Consider the following 18,883-nt stretch of genomic DNA (forward strand, 5'->3'; position numbering starts at 1 on the left):
ATCTGTGGCTATGCACTCCAAGGTCGCTTTGTTCCTCTACACTTCTTAGTGTCCTACAATTTAATGTATGTGCACTTGCCTTGTTAGCCTTTTCCAAATGCATCACCACACATCTCTGGATTGAATTCCAGATTGAACCTGATCAATTAACTGATACCATCCTGCAGTCTACAGCTTTCTTCATTATCAACCACACAGCCGATTTTAGTATCATCTGCAAACTTCTTAATCATACTCCCTACGTTCAAGTCTAAATCATTGATATATACCACAAAATGCAAGGGACCTAGTACTGAGCCTTGCGGAACCCCACTGGAAACAGCCTTCCAGTCACAGAAACACCCATCAACCATTACTCTTTGCTTCCTGCCTCTGGGCCAATTTTGGATCAAACTTGCTACTTTGCCCTGGATCCCATGGGCTTTTACTTTCGTGAACAGTCTTCCATGTGGGACCTTATCAAAAGCCTTCCTAAAATCCATATACTCACCATCATAGGCAGTCGCTTGGAGTGGAGGATGACTTGCTTCCACTCTAAAAGTGAGTTCGCAAGTGACTTAAGAGTCCAATGCGGGACCTACAGTCTTTGTCCCAATGGGGCAGACAGTGATCGAAGGAAAGGGTGGATGGGGAGTCTGGGTTGATGCACACTCCTCCTGTTGTCTACGCTTGGTTTCTGCTTGCTCTCGGCGATGAGACTCGAAGTGCTCAGTGCCCTCCAGGTGCGTTTCCTCCACTTAGGGCGGTCTTGGGTCAAGGATTCCCAGCTGTTGGTGGGGATGTTGCACTTTATCAAGGAGGCTTTGAGGGTGTCCTTGAAGCATTTCCTCTGCACACCTAGGGCTTGCTTGCCGTGTCGAAGCTCCGAGTAGGGCACTTGCTTTGGGAGTCATGTGTCGGGCAAGTGGATGATGTGGCCCGGCCAATGGAGCTGATCGAATGTGGCCAATGCTTCAATGCTGGGCTGAGTGAGAACACTGACATTGGTGCGTCTATCCTGCCAATCGATTTGCAAGATTATGCGGAGGCAGTGCTGGTGGTACTTTAAACACACTACCCTCATCGACCCTCCCAGTTACCTCCTCATAAAATTCAATCAAGTTAGTCAGACATTACCTTCCCATAAGAAATCCATGCTAACTGTCCTTGATTAATCCATGTCTTTCTAACTGAAGCTTTATCCTGTCCCTCAGGAATTTTTCCAATAATTTTCCCACCAGAGGTTAGGCTGACTGGTTTATAATTACTGTGTATCCCTTTTGTTGGGGTAAAAGAAAGACTTCTCTTCAAGGTGGACTCCGATATAAGGAATCGACTCCTGCCCGTATTGTGTAGCGAACACGAAATCGCTCAGACGGAACCTCGGTTAACTGGTTTTATTCAAACTTGCTCGGGAAGGTTCCAATGAACACTTCCTCGATCAGAGGTTTTACAAATACAATTACAGTTTTGAGAGGTGTGCGACCCTCCTACAAAACCACTGATTGGCCGACTGCTTAGACTGGCTGAGTGGTTCCCCCCACCTGTCCATCTCCCATGGTGTCAACTTTGCCTCAGTTTCTCATGGTGTTGATTAACTTTGTTTTCCAGGGTGGTGCTTCCTTATCCCTCTTCCAAGAACTTTAGTCAAAACTACTAGTCAATATGTTCCCAAACATTTGTGTCCTTGTTCTGTACTGAATGAAAGTTCTAAGGTTAATCCAATGGATGGTTCATTACCCATTAGGCTTCGCTACTCCCCCCTTAATAGTCCAATGTAAGAGTGTATAAGCGTGCTTTACATATGTAAGCGGGTTATACATAAATCGGCCAATATTACAATCCATACCGCAAGACAGAAGAACTCTGGATTCCTCAGAACCTCCTAATACTGATAAGCCCATTTAATCTGGACCATTTTGTGTGTCCAATCAATTCACTACCTTCAGTATCTCCATTTGTGACCCTCAGTCTGTCTCCACCCAAATGACCGTTTTTTATCCCCTTACACCTTTCTCCCTTTTTAAACAAAAGGTACAACATTAGCAGTCATCCAGTCCTCCAGCACGACACCTGTAGTCAGTGAGGATTGGAAAATAATGGTCAGAACTTCTGCTATTTCCTCCTTTTTTTCTCTAACAGCCTGGGATACATTTCATCCGGGTTTGGGGATTTATCCACTTTCAAAGCTGCTAAGCCCCTGAATACATCCTTTCTCACTATGTTTATTTCATCAATATTTCACACACCTCCTCCCAGATTGTAATGTCTGGATCGCCCCTCTCGTGAAAACAGATGCAAAGTATTCATTAAGAACCATACCCACATCTTCCGCCTCCACACACAGGTTACCTTTATGGTCTCCAATAGGTCCTACTCTTTCTTTAGTTATCATCTTGCTCTTAATGTACATCTTTGGGTTTTCCTTGATTTTACTTGCTAAAATGTTTTCATGCTCTCTCTTTGCTTTCCTAATTTCCTTTTTAATTATACCTATGCACTTTCAAAATCCTCTAGAGTTTCTGCAATATTGAACCCTCAGTACCAGTCATAAGCCTCCCTTTTTTTCTTTCCTACCCTGCATGTCCCTCGACATCCAGGGGGCTCTAGATTTGTTAGTCCCACCCTTTTTCTTTATGGTAATGTACTTGTTCAGAACCCTCAGGATCCCCTCCTTGACTGCCACTGCTCCGCCAACTGATTTACCTTCAAGTAGCTGTTTCCACTCCACTTTGGTAAAATCCCATCTCAGCTAAGCAAAATTTGCTTTTCCATAATTGAGAACTTTTATTCCTGGTCTATCTTTGTCCTTTTCCATAACTACCCTAAATATAAACAGAATTCTGATCACGAGCACCAAAATGCTCTCCCATTGATGCTCCTTCCACCTGCCCCTCTTCATTCCCTAAAACAAAGTGCAGAACTGCCCCCTCCCTTGTTGGGCTTGTTACATATTGATGAAAAAAATTCTCCTGAATACATTTTAGGAATTCTGCACCTTCTATACTTTTCACCAAATTTTGTCCTATAGTTTTTGCACCTCAGAAATTTGTCTACATATTTGTTCTTCTATCTCCCGCTGACTGTTTGGGGGTCTATAGTACACACCCAGCAGCGTGATCACCTCTCTTGTTCTTCAATTCAACCCATATAGCCTCATTTGATGATCCTGCTAACATATCATCCCGCCTCACAGTTGTAATTGTTTCTTTAAATCAATACTGCGACCCCCACTCCTTTTTTACCCACCTCTATCCCGTCTGAAAACCCCATAACCAGGAATGTTGAGCTGCCATACTCGCCCTTCTTTCAGCCACGTCTCAGTAAGCGCTATATCGTACTCCCAACTGCCCATCTGTGCTCTCAGCTCATCTGCCGTATTTCCTCATCATCATCATCATAGGCAGTCCCTCGGAATCTAGGAAGACTTGCTTCCACTCTGGAAGTGAGTTCTTTGGTGGCTGAACAGTCCAATACGAGAGCCACACTCTGTCACAGATGGGACAGATAGTCGTTGAGGGAAGGGGGGAGTGTCTGCGCTTGATTTCTGCATGCTCTCGGCGTTGACTTGAGGTGCTCAGCGCCCTCTCGGATGCACTTCCTCCACTTAGAGTGGTCTTGGGCCAGGGACTCCCAGGTGTCAGTGGGGATGTTGCACTTTATCAGGGAGGCTTTGAGGGTGTCCTTGTAGTGTTTCCGCTGCCCAACTTTGATTCGTTTGCCATGAAGGAGCTCCAAGTAGAGCGCTTGCTTTGGGAATTGTGTCTGGCATGTGGACTATGTGTCCGAAGGCTATACTCCTTGCATTGAAGTATACACTATTTAGCACTGCCAAACACCCTTGTTGCCTATTTTATAGCCCTAGTTTCCTGTCTTCCAAATTAACTTTCTACTTTAAGTTATGCTTCTCTTTATTCTGATTCTATTTTCAGGGGTCTCTCAGTCTCACACTCACCCCACCCGTGCAGCTGAGCCACCCGTGTTCCTGTGGCTGCACTCCCCAGAGGAACCATTGCCCCCACCAGTACTCAGTACAGAATACTGATTGGAGAGCGAGATGTACTCAGGGGCCTCCTGCACTAATTGCCTGGTCCTCCTCTTCTGTCTAGCAGTCATCTATTCCCTCTCTGCTTGCACACTCTTAAGCTGCAGGGTGGCCACCTCGAGAAACGTGCTATCCACAAAATTCTCAGCCTCGAGGATGTGATGCACCGCAGTGACTCCAGCCGCCATTAACGCTCCGAAACCCAGAGCTCGAGGTGCTGCAACACTTCTTGCACGTGGTCATAGAAACATAGAAACTAGGTGCAGGAGTAGGCCATTCGGCCCTTCGAGCCTGCACCGCCATTCAACAAGATCATGGCTGATCACCCACCCAGTCACCCAGGCTACGCGAAGCATTCAGGACTTCCTACATGGCATAGGATGTGGACTCCATGGGACGGAGCTGCCCTGCCTCTAGTTATTAAATTATTAATTTTTTTTAGTACACTCCTGCCCTTAAAGACTAAAATTTTGAACTGGTGCTCTCCACTCTGTCCTATGACAGTTTGAACAAGCGATCTCCACTCTGTCCTGTGACCGTTTGAACTGGCCAATCCACAGAAGGCCATCATGTTCGTGCAATCTCTGTAGAAGTGCCCCCATTGTGATTACAGGAGAAAAATAAAGGCAGCATTACAGCAGTGGTAACACCTTTTCTTGGTTTATTGAGAAAGCCATTGACAAAAAAAAATTCACTAAGCTAGTGGTGCAGTTTAAGTGCACTCTACCATTGAACAGTATGCCTGCATTGCTTCCCCATCACATCTTTGATCGATATTTGCGATCAGTAGTTTCTACAGCAAAAACAGTTGTATTATACACTGCATCTAATTTTCCATATCCATTCAGCAACTCCACCATTTGCCAAACATGTGCTGATTAACATATCAATCCCAGATTACGTTCTTGAATGGGTTCATGAGCAGCAACCACTTTCCTTCCCTCTCCGGCGTTATTCATCTATGAATCTCTACAGTAGTCGGAAGACTTTTGGTCCTCTTTCCAGCCTATGTTTTGGAGATTGAGCTATTCTTCTAGTGTCATGAATGGCAGCAGCCCAAAATTTGTATCTTTCCGGGATCATTTTTATCCAGTGTTGCTTAGGGAGAAAATGCAAAGATTGCAGCTGATTAGGATGGTGTGGCAGGTACCATCCTAATCAGCTGCTAGCTTTACATTTCTGGAAAAATGAGCAAACATGACAGAAAATCAGCAGCAGAGTTCTGGATGGTTGGCGTTTATGCAGGGTGGTGGACATAGGAATGAGGACAATGACAAATTAGAATCTGGAATAGAAAAAGGAGTGGATGAAGGTTGCAGTGGCAAGATAGGCAAGTCTCTTCAGAAACCAATTAACTAGTTATTAATTTTATAGCTGTCTGTGACTTCTTACTATGCATAAATTAGGAGAGATGTTTTCATATTGTCACTGCATTGATTATAAAAAGTGATCTTAAAAAAAAAAAAAAAATTTAAGTAACATTCTAGATATATTAGAAAAAGGAACACAAATGAAAAGCAGTTTTTCCTTTTCCTAGGACAGAATGTGAAGGCTTTCCCCTCCTAAGAGGGAAAAAAAAGGCTATTTCTGGCATACGAGAACAATGGACCAGCCATGGCCAATCACAAAGAAATCCAAGAGTAAAACATTTACAATCTTTCCAAATGAAACCTCAGGAATGGAATTATTTTCAAACTATAACTGTGATCATGATAAATTAAGCAGGACAGATTAGATTCTAGCAGAGGCAGAAAGATACCCAAACATCTGAAAATATAGCTTTATACCAGGATCAATAGGAAGCAGGTAGCCTCTGTCCATCTATCCATTTGATGCAGAAAAAACTATCCTAAATTCTAACAAGTTAAAGACTAAAACAATATTCTCCCCTACGAAATAGATCCAAGGACAAAATATACTTGGCATTAAATTCTCAACCTGTACCAAATCCATCTCACTTTTTAAAAACGGACTTTTTTTAAACTCCTTTTCCTAGATGATGCAGGTCAGGAGCAGATGTAACAGGACACCCAACAAGATACTGTTAGGCATACAATAGCTTCCTCAGATCAGCACAGTGGAGATCAAGTCAGCAATATACAGGGAGAGACCATGGGTCCAAGTTTCGGCCTCAGTTGCTCCTGATTTTTTTGAGCAACTGGTGTAGTACGGAGTATCTTAGAAATTCAAATTCTCGGCATTTAGTTTGCTCCAGTTCTAGTCAGTTAGAACAGTTTCACTTTGGAACAGAATTTTTTTTTCAAAAGGGGGCGTGTCCAGCCACTTACGCCTGTTTTCAAAGTTTCGGCAGTGAAAACTTACTCCAAACTAACTTAGAATGGAGTAAGTGAAGATTTTTGTACATTCGAAAAAATCTTGTCTACACTTTAGAAAATAAGGCGCAGGTTACAAATTAGGCGTAGGGAATGGGAGTTTACAAACATTAAACACTTCAGTTTTACAAATAAAGAGCCATCATCAATAATAAATGATAAATACATCAATAAAATCAACCAAAAAAAAAAAAATGTTCTACTTACCGACTGCAGCACCAGGAGTCCTTCAACAGCGTGCTGGGACAGTCCCCCCAGTGTGTCTCTATCTGTCTGTCTCACACTCTCTGTCAGTGTCTGTGTTTCTGACAGCATGGGGAGGGGGAGAAGGGAGGTGGGGGGGGGGGGGAACATAGAAACATAGAAAATAGGTGCAGGAGCAGGCCATTCAGCCCTTCTAGCCTGCACCGCCATTCAATGAGTTCATGGCTGAACATGAAACTTCAGTACCCACTTCCTGCTTTCACGCCATACCCCTTGATCCCCCGAGTAGCAAGGACTTCATCTAACTCCCTTTTGAATATATTTAGTGAATTGGCCTCAACTACTTTCTGTGGTAGAGAATTCCACAGGTTCACCACTCTCTGGGTGAAGAAGTTTCTCCTTATCTCGGTCCTAAATGGCTTACCCCTTATCCTTAGACTGTGACCCCTGGTTCTGGACTTCCCCAACATTGGGAACATTCTTCCTGCATCCAACCTGTCCAAACCCGTCAGAATTTTAAACGTTTCTATGAGGTCCCCTCTCACTCTTCTGAACTCCAGTGAATACAAGCCCATTTGATCCAGTCTTTCTTGATATGTCAGTCCCGCCATCCCGGGAATCAGTCTGGTGAACCTTCGCTGCACTCCCTCAATAGCAAGAATGTCCTTCCTCAAGTTAGGAGACCAAAACTGTACACAATACTCCAGGTGTGGCCTCACCAAGGCCCTGTACAACTGTAGCAACACCTCCCTGCCCCTGTACTCAAATCCCCTCGCTATAAAGGAAAGAGAAGAAGGAGAGGGGAGGGAGGGAAGGAGAGGAGGGAGAGAGAGAGAGAGAGGAGAGAGAGGGGGTCGGGGGGGGGGGGGGGGGGAGAAGGAGGCTGAACGGCCGGGCCCCAAGACCTCGGGCTAGATTTACAGGTAGGTGACGTCGGGTCTCGGGGGGGGGGAAAGACAGGGAAGAGAGAGTCACGGAGGTCGAGTTGGGTCGGGAGAAAGCAGGAGCTGGGCGTGGGAGGAGCCTTATTCACGCAGCCCCAGTGAGGCCATTCGGCCAGGGCTAGGGCCTGCGTGCTTCGGGCCCCTCCCACACAGTTTTGGGCGCCTGGAGCTACTGCACATGCGCGCCCACTGTAGCGCGCATGTGCAGAGGTCCTGGCACTGTTTTCGGCGCAGGGACCTGGCTCCGCCCCCAACAGCTCGTGCTGCGCTGCGCCCGGCTGCAGAAGACGTGCAGGGAGCCGGAGAATCTGGAAGTTTTTTTTTTAGGCGCACTTTTTGGCGCGAAAAACGGGCGTCTTGGTCCGGGCTGCGCCGTTTTCGGCGCGTCCCGAAACTTGGGCCACTTGATTCCACATGACCTGAAGCAGGTTATGACCATACACTGCAGTACTTATTTTAAGTGAAGGCACTGATTAAAAAGACACAAGCATCAACCAAATTGATTAAAAGAGGGTGCAGACAAAAAAAAACACAAATCGAAACTAGAATGCAGAGAGGTTCTTTTTCTTCTTTACTGGGAGAGAAATCAGCAACCTGCTACTGACAGGGGCAGAACCTGGCATCTGATTCAAGAGCATGCAGTTGCGATTCAACTTTAGATTGCAAACACCCCCTTATTAATTGCTTGAGACACACACACACACACTATTTTTCATTAAAAAATACTTAAGCCAAACACTATCCCAAGTTCAGAACACCTTCAAACTAGATCATAGCTAAAAGACGACATCACAATGGAATAGAGACTGACCAAATGCATGCTCAACTAAGTGACCGCTCCAAACCGCAGCTTTTTGATGGAATTTCAAAAAGGCATTGTAGGCAGAAAAGAGCATGGCAGCAATCTTTCCAGCTTCAGTGAAAGAAAGGTGGATTTCTTGCAATCCAAACAGAATACTCATTCATTTCCATGGGAATGTAATTTAGTAGTTAATTTCATGCTTAAAGAACTGTTCCAAGATTAAAATGGTTTCAATTATTGTGTAAGATTAATATTGTTTGACCACTTAGGCATTACTACATGCATTTGATTTCCACATGATTTCAAGCAAAAGCAGTTTAAGTACACTAAACTCAACACACTGCACCCCAAAACAATACTAAGACATGTCATCCAACCTTTCAACTCCACTGATGGAGAATTTGCACAGGTGTTCAACTGGAGTAGGTTGGTTAATCTCCCCACTGAAGAACTGTCTCAGCAATGTCACACCAGCTGGATGATAGGTCAATCAAAGGTGTACTCAGGAGGAAAAATGGATGAGGAAGAATATCTGTTAATGATTTAATGCATGCATCTAATTATCAGATATGTATAAAATAATGAATACAATTAAAGTTTGATTGAAAAGGAGGAACGCAAATTTAGCTATGAAATGTTCAAGATAGAGAAATAAATTAAGGCCGTATCAGATGCCAATTTGTAGTATTCAAATCACTACTCCTACCTAAAAATATCAAATATAATTTGTAAAAAAATAAATCAGTTTGTTCACTAGAGGTGTGAAAGTTTCAGATGTTTTGTGGGGGGGAAAAATGTGCCAACTTGTTTATCAGTAGGAGTAAGACATGGTCATCTTTTATATAGTGGTACACAGTCCATTCAAAATACCAAGCTGAAGAAACTATTCAGTCAGTCCAAAGCAAAAACTCGTTATAGGACAAAAGACAATTTTGCTTGTTTCCTCTTGCATTACATCTTTATTTAAATACAAAAAGTATCACAAGTGTCTATAAAACTGCAGTCATATGAAAGCTGTTGGTCACAAAAAAAGTGAGTCTCATTTGGTAAAAGTGCACAAGCTTGAAGACTTTGGGATAAGTATTGGACTCTGGTTAGTAACAGTGTATTCATGGAATGTTCAAATAAATAAATAAATAACAATGGACAAAACAGTTTCTGCCAAATCTCTGCAAGGAAATAAAAGCTATAAAAAAAAACCAAATCCTACATGCTTCTTCATTGGTTTTTAATAAGGCACGGCTACAAAAACTTCCATTTGGCAAAATTTTACCAGAAAACCAGATATGACTGAATCATTAAAATATTACTATTTTGCCCAAAGATATAATTGAACTTTAAAATTATTTTCTTGCAGAATATTCAGCATCTGGAACAAGGCATCACAATATGCAGAGTTGAGACTTTAGCTGCAAAAGCAGAAGTTAAAAAAAACCCGAACCCAGAAGTACAGATCACAGTAATGTAGGGATCAAGTAACCAGGGAGCTTGGGAGTTTTCGTATCTGAATTAGCATTTGTAGAATTACCTCCATACCATCTAGAACCCTTATACAGGAAGGCTTTGTAAACCTGCAAATCAAAAGTTGAAATCAAATCAATTGTATGTTGTATATTTCTTTTGAAAACTATTTAAGTGAAGTATACAGGTCACCAAAATGAATCTGCTCCTGTAAACAAAAAGTTTTTTGGTACCGTTAAGCAAGTGCAAAACAGAACTTATATTTATATTCAAACAACCGTACTCTACATTTCAGAATGCAATACACTTCAACAAATGGTATTTAAATTAATACTGGCACTCCAGACTTTGAAAAATAAGTTATTAAGTACAGCCATGCACCTAATTTTTCGCAGTCTGTCAAAAATGCCAAAGTATCATCGTGTTTAACTGTTGCATTTAGTAAAAATAGGGATCATCCCACTGGATATGGACATTTACAATGGAGAGAGATTGCCCCATAAACCTATTTAAAGAAGAGTGCAGAATTTTTAATGTTTGTTTCACATAGCAGCTCTTCTTCCCGATTTCTCCTTTGCAATTCCAGCTCTCAATATTCCCTTCTCCTAAAGACACAAACCTATATGAGGGTACAATTCCACAGGTGCCAGCAGGCCTCCAGTATCTTGCCCAAATAGCTTTTCCTGATGAGCCCAATGTCTGTTAGTAGACTATTAGACTGGGGGAAGAGCATCACAGCAGATTCCAATCCTATTTTCCATCATGCACACGTGCACCTTCCAGCAGCTATCACCAGTTAGTAAATAAATTCAGAAACCCAAGTCACTTCTTTCCCAGCCCCAGCTCAAGCCCAAAGTAAAACACCAAAATGTTGTCCTTGAAGTAAACTAATTCAGCACTGATAAATGATTAAACTATAGATATTCCTGGCTTGCATAGCTTAGTATTACACCACTCGGTGCATTTATCTACTAAGCAATCCTCTCGCTCTGTATCTTCCTTTTAGAGATTACAAAGATAGCCTTCACAGGTCCAGCCTCTTAGTATGAAGTCCAGGCAAGAATTTTGTAATGATACTGGCAAGAACTACCAAGTAAAAACATTTTTTTAAGTGGATTTGGAGAATTTACTATAATTAATGGCTAGAAGTCATTATTCCTTACAAAAACAGAAGTGACTTAATTTAGTAGATAGTTACCATTACCATCTCAAATAGGGCTTAAAAATGTGATCAATCCATTCTCCTGCAAGGGGCAGTTCCTTTAAAGTGTGAAGAACGTTGTTACAATTTTATATAAAATTCAAATCGTATTTACAGTTTAAATGCTTAAAATACACAAGGATCGATTAAGACCACATTTTCCATTTTACAGGCATATAAAAACATATGGTACAATGAAACATGTTTTTCAAATACATTTAAAATTAATTTTCTTCAACCATACATACATAATCATTGGAGAGTGTAACTTGCAGGGAGTTACTGAGCTGTAACAGTTTACATTCACATCAGTCTGGTGCTGCATGCTGAAAGATTGTCACACACGCACCATTTAATGGGGCAGAATGTTGGCCTAATCCCTCACTCCATTCAATGGAGCAATCGGTGCTGTGTTGTTGGGGGCCGGAGGGGCAGAGGGAAAGAGGCAAAGAAAAAAAAAAGAGAAAAGAAACGAAAAGGAATCAACAGAACCAGTTGGTTAGTCCTCTCCGGGTAAAAAAAAAAAAGAGGCATAGGACATGGTTAGGTCACTAGCAGTAACCTATCAGCATAATTCAGTGGCAGCACTCACTCCCGAGTCAGGTGATCGGTTCAAGCCCCACTCAAGATTTCAGCATGGAATCTAGGTAGTCAATATCAGCACCAAGGGAATGCTGCACCTGAGATAACTTGATCCGATGAGATGTTAAACTGCGTTCCTACCCTCAAAGATGGACATAGTAATCCCATGGCACTATTTAAAGAGCAACAGGGGAATTCTCCCAGCTCAAAATGTATGTATCCCTTAACCAACACATCAAAAACAGATTAACTAGTCATTATCTCAATTCCTTTTGCAAGATCTAGCTGTGAAAAAAATTGTTGTGAATGCTTACAAAACAGTGATTACACTTCTTGGTTATATAGAGGATGGGAAAGGCATTTGTGCTTAGAAAAGGACTTTGGGGGCGGGGGGGGGCGGAAAGAGAGAGAAGAGAAAGAGAAGGAAGGGAGAGGGAGAGGATGAGAAATCCCAATCCAAAAGAATTGCATCTAGCATTGGTTAAATTAAAATGGGAAGGGGAAAGAAACTCGTCATCGGGAAAAAGTGTGAAAATATACTCTTTGGAAGAGTTGCCACCAATGACACACACTGAAATCAGTCATCATTCAAGATCTGGGGAACTCCAATCTGGGGGTTGGCAAAGAGAGGAGACTTGCTTTAAATGGAGGCAGTTTATTTATATATTAGCTATCTTCAAGTATTAGGTTGGAATTTTAGCATTTCACCCTCAGCGTTTTGGCAATGTTTCTTTTGAGGAAAGCAGATAATTTAAATGAGTAGGTAAATGTTCAAATAATTTTAGGCAGTTTAGCCATCTTCACACTGGCAGTTCAATAATTATATTTAACTGAAAAATGTTTGATTAAAGATTATATTCAAAAGATTATGAATTTTGTATGGCTACAATAAAAAATGAAGTTCATATTGCTCACATGTGGAGAAGTTGTTTGGTTTGGATAGCAACATTCCCATTGATTCACCGGAAATTCTGCTGCATCTCCTATTAATTACGTGGGCCCGGAATTTATGATCGGGATGATGGAGAACTGGCAACATTCGCTGTCATTCCACCTTTGAAACAGAATGCAACTTCGGGATTTGGCCCATGTGGAAATCCTGAAATTGTGGTCAGTCAGTGACAGCTCCGAAACAGGGTGCACTGTGACACTGACATTTGGTGGAGATTTTAATGCTCAGACAAAACTACGCTGTTAAATTGCACAATAATTAGCTTGACTGAAAGGGATTTGGTGTAACTGGGGGTTTTAACAGTATTACTGCTAAACAAATGTTAAGGGGCTGGAAAACTAATCTTAATTCTGTGAAATTTGTCCATTGTAATAAATTAAAATTTAAGAAAATGTTCACTTTTTAAAAAAAGTTTGTCTATCTTTATATCAAGTCTCTTTCCTTCTCTACCACCCATCCGCCATGAGCGCGCGCCTTTGGTGCGAGATTACTCACTTCCTTGTGCGCTGTCTGAGAATTCTGCATTTTGATTGGCTGCTTAGACAACACAGCCATTGACATCACAGCAGTTCACACAAAGGGGATCCCTAATATACGCCATTGATTTGACTTCAAGGTCGTAAAATCCAAAGGAATCATATGATTCTTCTGCGAAACATAATTTGGGGCCAGCAGCGAATGCTGCTGCGGACCGCAAATTCCTGGCCGTGGTTTTCAGCAATATGGTTGCCCAGAGGTCGCAGCCTCTGGTGTCTCAATGTTATTTACATGATTATGTTGAAGCCGGATTTACTGAGTAAGAGAACAAATTGAAAATCTTTCCAATACATAAAGCTTGAGATTTAAACATGTCGAATTGATTCAGTTTTGTTTTATAAAAAAAGTGTATATAAGACGCTAGAATTTCAAGTCCAACCAGTTAATTAAATGTCAGTATTAAATTAGACTCTCGAACATTCGTAGTCTACAGTGTAATGAACGCAGAGGGATTACTTCAAAACAGGTTAATGACTGCGATAAAATGGTGCGCATCAAGAGGAAGTTTAACCCTCAAACTATTCATACACGTTCATTTAATCATTGTCTGATCACCTTAAAGCGATCATAATCGTCACGGACCATGAAAGTTTGTTTTTTTAAATGGGGATACTTGAATTTACACCCAACTCAAATAGATTTTGGTCAATTGTATTTCAGTTGTTGATGCTGATCTCTTCTACACCGGTTAGTCTTGCACTTTCATTCTTGGTATATTTTATTTAGATTTATATTTTAAAAATAGCATTGAATTATAGCTGGGAATTATAGACAAGTTAGCCTGACATCAGTAGTGGAGAAAATGTTGGAATCAATTATGAAAGGATGAAATAGCAGCACATTTGGAAAGCAGTGACAGGATCGGTCCAAGTCAGCATGGATTTATGAAAGGGAAATCATGCTTGACAAATCTTCTAGAATTTTTTTGAGGATGTAACTAGTAGAGTGGATAAGGGTGAACCAGTGGATGTGGTGTATTTGGACTTTGAAAAGGCTTTTGACAAGGTCCCACACAAGAGATTGGTGTGCAAAATTAAAGCACATGGTATTGGGGGTAATGTATTGATGTGGATAGAGAACTGGTTGGCAGATAGGAAGCAAAGAGTGGGAATAAACGGGTCCTTTTCAGAATGGCAGGCAGTGACTAGTGGGGTACCACAAGGTTCAGTGCTGGGACTTGTTATTTACAATATACATTAATGATTTAGACGAAGGAATTGAGTGTAAGTTTGCAGATGACACTAAGCTGGGTGGCAGTGTGAGCTGTGAGGAGGGTGCTAAGAGGCTGCAGGGTGACTTGGACAGGTTAGGTGAATGGGCAAATGCAGTATAATGTAGATAAATGTGAGGTTATCCACTTTGGTGGCAAAAACAGGAAGGCAGATTATCTGAATGGTGACAGATTAGGAAAAGGGGAGGTGCAACGAGACCTGGGTGTCATGGTACATTAGTCAATGAAAGTTGGCTTGCAGGTACAGAAGGTGGAGAAGGCGGCAAATGGCATGTTGGCCTTCATAGCGAGAGGAATGGAGTATAGAAGCAGGGAGGTCTTACTGCAGTTGTGCACAGCCTCGGTGAGGCCACACCTTGAATATTGTGTAGAGTTTTGTCTCCTAATCTGAGGAAGGACATTCTTGCTATTGAGGGAGTGCAGTGAAAGTTCACCAGACTGATTCCCGGGATGTAGGACTGACATATGAAGAAGGACTGGATCGACTAGGCTTATATTCACTGGAATTTAGAAGCATGAGGGGGGATCTCATAGAAACATATAAAATTCTGATGGGATTGTACAGGTTAGATGCAGGAAGAATGTTCCCGATGTTGGGGAAGTCCAGAACCAGGGGTCACAGTCTAAGGATAAGGGGTAAGCCATTTAGGACTGAGATGAGGAGAAACTTCACTCAGAATTGTGAACTCGTGGAATTCTCTACCACAGAAAGTTGTTGAGGCCAGTTCGTTAGATATATTCAAAAGGGAGTTAGATGTGGCCCTTATGGCTAAAGGGATCAAGAGGTATGGAGAGAAAGCAAGAATGGGGTACTGAAGTTGCATGATCAGCCATGATCATATTGAATGGTGGTGCAGGCTTAAAGGGCCGAATGGCCTACTCCTGCAGCTATTTTTCTATGAAATCACTCTGTGGTTAAAATGGGTATCCCAGTCTGGCATTCTGGCTACTAAACTATCTGTTTGCAACACTTGCTGTAAGAAATTACACTCAAATTTGAGCTCACCATCGCCCACCCCCCGGCCCACCCCAATAAATTGACCATTCACATTCTTGTGATACTTGCTCAAGAATCCAGGCACATGTCTCTGAACACTGCAATGCTGCCAGTAGTCCCACATTGGCATGACACTTCTGTCTCACCCAATACCAGGGTCCTGAATCCCACCTTGTACTCACTAAGGCCTCACGCCACCCTTTAATCTTCTGAACAAGGTTGGAATCAGTAAATAATTACCATTTAAAAAACATGGGTTTGCGAGACAGGCACAACTACAACAGCAAGCATTACAATCTCTGTAAAATACCAGTTAGACAACAACCACCAAATGGCAGTGGCTAGTCAAGGAAGATAAAGCAAAGTCCCCAACACAAGTTCAAATTTTAGCTTCTGATATGTGTGAATAGTAAACATTATGAAAGTTCATAGTTGAAAGTAACCCAAAACTTGCAATATTCAAATTGAGGACTATTTCAAAACACAAGAATTCAGAAAGGCTTGTGGGTGGGTGTTGTGGGGGGCGAGGGGGAAAGAAAGAATAAAATTGAAGGGAGACGAAAAGATGAAGCCAAGGGAAAACAACATCTGGAGTTAACCAAGAAACTAAACTGTGTTTTTAGTTAACTAATGTAAATTATTTTTTCCTAAACCAAATTTAGTGGAGATGGCACGTAGCAAAAAAAACAAAACTCTGTCCACATGGAAATTTACTGCAGTTCTTCCCTTGCTGCAAGAAAAAAAATGACCTATACTGAATGAATTCTGCCCCCTTTTAAATTCACTAAACACCATTCAAGACATTAAAAATGGGCCATAGTATGTAATTTTATATTATAAAAAGTCTCCCACCTCCCCATAATTCTATAATGTGGTAAATGTAATTTGCTGTTCAGTTAACAGGGCAGTCTATGACAGCAGGACGAGTTCAAAATTTACTTATTTCACAATGAAATTATGCTAAAGAGCAATTTAATTCGATTACTAGTATTAAAGCACTCTACCTAAACGCACGCAGCATTCGAAATAAAGTAAATGAGTTGACGGCACAAATCATTACAAATTGGTATGATTTGGTGGCCATTACAGAAACGTGGTTGCAGGGTGGCCAAGACTGGGAATTAAACATAGAGGGGTATCTGACAATTTGGAAAGATAGACAAGAAGGGAAAGGAGGTGGGGTAGCTCTGTTAATAAAGGATGATATCAGGGCAGTTGTGAGAGACGATATTGGCTCTAATGAACAAAATGTTGAATCACTGTGGGTGGAGATTAGAGATTAGAGATAGTAAGGAAAAAAAGTCACTGGTGGGAGTAGTTTATAGGCCCCCAAATAATAACTTCATAGTGGGGCGGGCAATAATCAAGGAGGCATGTAATGGAACGGCAGTAAGCATGGGGGATTTTAACCTACATATCGATTGGTCAAATCAAATCGCATGGGGTAGCCTTGAGGAGGAATTCATAGAATGCATACGGGATTGTTTCTTAGAACAGTATGTTACAGAACCTACAAGGGAGCAAGCTATCTTAGATCTGGTCCTGTGTAATGAGACAGGAATAATAAACGATCTCCTAGTAAAAGATCCTCTTGGAATGAGTGATCATAGTATGGTTGAATTTGTAATACAGATTGAGGGTGAGGAAGTAGTGTCCCAAATGAGCGTACTATGCTTAAACAAAGGGGACGACAGTGGGATGAGGGCAGAGTTGGCTAAAGTAGACTGGAAACACAAACTAAACGGTGGCACAATTGAGGAACAGTGGAGGACTTTTAAGGAGCTCTTTCATAGTGCTCAACAAAAATATATTCCAGTGAAAAAGAAGGGCGGGAAGAGAAGGGATAACCAGCCGTGGATAACCAAGGAAATAAAGGAGAGTATCAAATTAAAAACCAATGCGTATAAGGTGGCCAAGGTTAGTGGGAAAGAAGATTGGGAAAATTTTAAACAGCAAAGAATGACTAAGAAAGCAATAAAGAAAGGAAAGATAGATTACAAAGGTAAACTTGCGCAAAACATAAAAACAGATAGTAAAAGCTTTTACAGATATATAAAACGGAAAAGAGTGACGAAAGTAAATGTTGGTCCCTTAGAAGATGAGAAGGGGGATTTAATAATGGGAAATGTGGAAATGGCTGACACCTTAAACAATTATTTTGCTTCGGTCTTCACAGTGGAAGACACAAAAACCATGCCAAAAATTGCTGGTCACAGGAATGTGGGAAGGGAGGACCTTGAGACAATCACTATCACTAGGGGGGGTAGTGCTGGACAGGCTAATGGGACTCAAGGTAGACAAGTCCCCTGGTCCTGATGAAATGCATCCCAGGGTATTAAAAGAGATGGCGGAAGTTATAGCAGATGCATTCGTTATAATCTACCAAAATTCTCTGGACTCTGGGGAGGTACCAGTGGATTGGAAAGCAGCTAATGTAACGCCTCTGTTTAAAAAAGGGGGCAGACAAAAGACAGGTAACTATAGGCCAGTTAGTTTAACATCTGTAGTGGGGAAAATGCTTGAAACTATTAAGGAAGAAATAGCAGGACATCTAGATAGGAATAGTGCAATCAAGCAGATGCAGCATGGATTCATGAAGGGGAAATCATGTTTAACTAATTTGCAAGAATTCTTTGAGGATATAACGAGCATGGTGGATAGAGGTGTACCGATGGATGTGGATATTTAGATTTCCAAAAGGCATTCGATAAGGTGCCACACAAAAGGTTACTGCAGAAGATAAAGGTACGCGGAGTCAGAGGAAATGTATTAGCATGGATAGAGAATTAGCTGGCTAACAGAAAGCAGAGAGTCAGGATAAATGGGTCCTTTTCAGGTTGGAAATCGGTGGTTAGTGGTGTGCCAGGCTCGAGGGGCTAGATGGCCTACTCCTGTTCCTAATTCTTATGTTCTTATGATTATGGAATCAAAAATACATTGGAGTGAATGTCGCATAATACTTCCTAATTTGCCCGTGAATTAAGGAACAATAAAAAAGTCTCCACTGCATGACAGATACCAACCAAAAAAGTTGCTATTGCACATCAGAGAACAATTCTGCAACCCCTGGTTATTAAGAACTTGGGATATTCTGTAGGTTGAGCCAAAGTCTGAGGAGGGTGGGGGGGGGGGGAAGAGAAGAGGAGGAGATGAACAGTGGAAACTAATGATGAACTACATACACTATGCTCCATTTGGCAATAGGAAATCTAATTTAAAAATAGTAGTGACATACATTTCCAGAAAGACTACAATTTAAACAGGTGCTTAAACTTAAAACTCAGCCATTATATAAAAAACATTGCAGCAATAAAATTCATTCCAAAGTATTCAATGTCTTGAGATCTCAAACAAAACTGCGAACGAATAATCATCTTACTTTTTTTTTTAAATGCAAGGACAGTGGAGATTTATAAAACTGAGATCATGGTTTCAAGCAGTCATCGACCAAGAAAAAAAAAAAATCATAATTTATCCCTTCAGGTGATTTGGCTTATTAAACAAAATGATATCAAATTCTTTCATTAAAAATAGAAGTCTGCCACTGGAGACAAAAGGATGCAAATACAGGTGAAATGACCTGAGACGAACTTCAATTTCGAGCTGCTGCAGTGC

The sequence above is a fragment of the Pristiophorus japonicus genome, chromosome 14 (assembly GCF_044704955.1).
Source record: "Pristiophorus japonicus isolate sPriJap1 chromosome 14, sPriJap1.hap1, whole genome shotgun sequence".
Classification (NCBI taxonomy): domain Eukaryota; kingdom Metazoa; phylum Chordata; class Chondrichthyes; family Pristiophoridae; genus Pristiophorus; species Pristiophorus japonicus.